Source organism: Schistocerca serialis, chromosome 8, assembly GCF_023864345.2.
Source record: "Schistocerca serialis cubense isolate TAMUIC-IGC-003099 chromosome 8, iqSchSeri2.2, whole genome shotgun sequence".
Taxonomy (NCBI): domain Eukaryota; kingdom Metazoa; phylum Arthropoda; class Insecta; order Orthoptera; family Acrididae; genus Schistocerca; species Schistocerca serialis.
This window is the reverse complement of record NC_064645.1, coordinates 362,915,775-362,919,219: the sequence shown is the minus strand read 5'-3', so window position 1 is coordinate 362,919,219 and position 3,445 is coordinate 362,915,775. Positions and strand designations below refer to the sequence as shown.

Below are 3,445 nucleotides of genomic sequence, written 5' to 3'. Positions count from 1 at the left end.
GGATATTGCGGAGACATGGCTTAGCCACAGCCTGGGGGATGTTTCCAGAATGAGATTTTCACTCTGCAGCGGAGTGTGCGCTGATATGAAACTTCCTGGCAGATTAAAACTGTGTGCCCGACCGAGACTCGAACTCGGGACCTTTGCCTTTCGCGGGCAAGTGCTCTACCAACTGAGCTACCGAAGTTTGGAAGGTAGGAGACGAGGTACTGGCAGAAGTAAAGCTGTGGGTACCGGGCGTGAGTCGTGCTTCGGTAGCTCAGTTGGTAGAGCACTTGCCCGCGTAAGGCAAAGGTCCCGAGTTCGAGTCTCGGTCGGGCACACAGTTTTAATCTGCCAGGAAGTTTCATATCAGCGCACACTCCGCTGCAGAGTGAAAATCTCATTCCAGTATTGTAAGGTGCTTAAAAAAGTTATTAGGAAGGCAAAAAGTATGTGGTATGCAGATAGAATAGCTAAGTCTCAGGATAAAATTAAAACCATATGGTCAGTCGTAAATGAAGTGGCTGGTCTGCAGAGACAGGTCGAGAATATAGAATCAGTGCGTAGTAGGGATGTCCGTGTTACTGATAAGTCGCATATATGTACAGTACTTAATAATCACTTTCTGAATATAGCAGGTGAACTAAATAGAAACCTAGTCCCAACAGGGAATCATATAGCGCTCTTAGAAAAAAGTGTTCCGAGACTGCTACCTGAAATGCTCCTCCATGATACTGATAAGAGGGAGATTGAGTTAATAATTAAATCACTAAAGACCAAGAACTCTCATGGATATGACGGGGTATCTAGCAGAATACTGAAGTATTGTTCCACGTATGTTAGCTCAGTACTTAGCCATATCTGTAACTTTTCCTTTAGGAGTGGTCGGTTTCCTGACCGATTAAAGTACTCGGTAGTGAAGCCACTTTATAAAAAGGGAGACAGGGATAATGTTGACAATTATAGACCTATTTCTATGCCATCGGTGTTTGCTAAAGTTATCGAGAGGGTTGTATATACAAGGTTACTGCAGCATTTAAATTCACATAATTTGCTGTCAAATGTACAGTTTGGTTTTAGAAATGGCTTAACAACTGAAAATGCTATAGTCTCTTTTCTCTGTGAGGTTTTGGACGGATTAAATAATAGGTTGCGAACGTTAGGTGTTTTCTTTGATTTAACGAAGGCTTTTGACTGTGTTGACCACAAAATATTACTGCAGAAGTTGGAACATTATGGAGTAAGGGGAGTAGCTTACAGTTGGTTCGCCTCCTACTTTAAGAACAGAAAGCAGAAGGTAATCCTCCGCAATATTGAGAGTGGTAATGATGTTCAGTCCCAATGGGGCACTGTTAAATGGGGCGTTCCCCAAGGGTCGGTGCTGGGGCCACTGCTGTTACTTATTTATGTAAATGATATGCCTTCTAGTATTACAGGTGATTCAAAAATATTTCTGTTTGCTGATGACACCAGCTTGGTAGTGAAGGATCTTGTGTGTAATATTGAAACATTATCAAATAATGTAGTTCATGATATAAGTTTGTGGCTTGTGGAAAATAATTTGATGCTAAATCACAGTAAGACTCAGTTTTTACAGTTTCTAACCCACAATTCAACAAGAACTGACATTTTAATCAGACAGAATGGGCATGTTATAAGCGAGACGGAACAGTTCAAGTTCCTAGGCGTATGGATAGATAGTAAGCTGTTGTGGAAAGCCCATGTTCAGGATCTTGTTCAGAAACTAAATGCCGCTTTATTTGCCATTAGAACAGTATCTGAAATAAGTGACATTTCAACACGAAAAGTAGTATACTTCGCATATTTTCATACGCTTATGTCATATGGTATTATTTTTTGGAGTAATTCTTCTCATTCAAAAAGGGTATTTTTGGCTCAAAAACGGGCTGTTCGAGCTATGTATGGTGTAAGTTCGAAAACCTCTTGTCGACCCCTATTCAATAGTCTGGGAATTTTGACATTGTCCTCACAGTATGTATTTTCTTTAATGTCGTTTGTTGTTAGCAATATTAGCTTATTCCCAAGAGTTAGCAGCTTTCACTCAGTTAATACTAGGCAGAAATCAAATCTGCATGTGGAATGCACTTCCTTGACTCTTGTGCAGAAAGGAGTGCAGTATTCTGCTGCATCCATTTTCAATAAGCTACCACAAGAACTCAAAAATCTTAGCAGTAGCCCAAACACTTTTAAGTCTAAACTGAAGAGTTTCCTCATGGCTCACTCCTTCTATTCTGTCGAGGAGCTCCTGGAAGAGATAAAAAATTAAGCAAATTCCAGTGTTACATTCTTGATTTTCTTTATTTAAACTAACGACTTGTCGCCTGAATATGTTTCTTATATTTCATTTTATCTGTTTCTACAATCGTGTTATAATTTCATGTATTGACTCGTTCCATGACCATGGAGACTTCTCCTAAATGTGGCCCCACGGAACAATAAATAAATAAATAAATAAATAAAAAATAACCGTAAGTCATCATTATCTGGCAGTGAGCTCTCGTGGTCGTTTCATTTCATATCCCTCCAAATTTTTACATCTGTGTATCTGAATGGGTTAACTGATTCCAATTATGACACATTCACATTGCAATCACAGGACACTATATCATATGCTTTTTTTATCATTTAGAACACTTAACGCTACAGTCGTAGGTTCGAATCCTGCCTGGGGCATGGATGTGTGTGATGTCCTTAGGTTAGCTAGGTTTAAGTAGTTCTAAGTTCTAGGGGACTGATCAGAAGTTAAGTCCTATAGTGCTCAGAGCCATTAGGAACATTTGAGCACTTCAAAGCAAGTTGCTTAGCTTCGCATCACAATCAAAAGTTATCAATATACAACACCCTGCCCTTGGGCACACCTGGAATTACTTGTACATCTGTGAAGAAATCTAGATCCAAGACAACATCCTGGGTGATCCACTGCAACAGATCGTTGGTCCAGCGCTTTGTATCCTTTAATATTCCTTGAGACTATGGTTTCATCAAGAAACGGTGGCGTGGGGCTGAGCCAAATGATTTTCCGACAACGTTTGGTTTTTAAACGGAAGAGCATGCAGCTCACGTCTTAAGATCGTCGATCCTTCCCCAGAAGAACGCTGCACGTGCCGGACGGGAACTCTAAGAAACAGCTTCTGTCTAACAGTGCACAGTAGGGTACGATGGCTTGTGTAAATTCTTTTCCTGCGCGTTGTATTGGTCACTAATTTTTGTACTATGAAACATTTATCGAAAAATAAACAATAGCTGCCCAGTCACAAATAATTCGAAGGGTCGGCGTAATCTTGTGGAACAACCTTCAGATGTTCCCTGTGACGTAACCAGGTAGAGCGGGTGGGGACCTCTCGTGCCGACCCTTCCGTTGAAGTCGGGTTCACGCATGCAACTGAAGTGGCGCCAAGTTAAGCTGCGTGACTGCTGATACTGCAGTGGCTTCACGTGCTGC

General features: G+C 41.1%; 1 non-coding gene across 1 annotated transcript; it reads left to right on the top strand.

Moving 5' to 3' along the window:
* The first annotated feature begins 247 nt into the window (after positions 1–247).
* Positions 248–322, top strand: Trnat-cgu (transfer RNA threonine (anticodon CGU)). Its single transcript has one exon. It is a non-coding gene; the product is annotated as a tRNA-Thr (tRNA).
* The last annotated feature ends 3,123 nt before the right edge of the window (positions 323–3,445 follow it).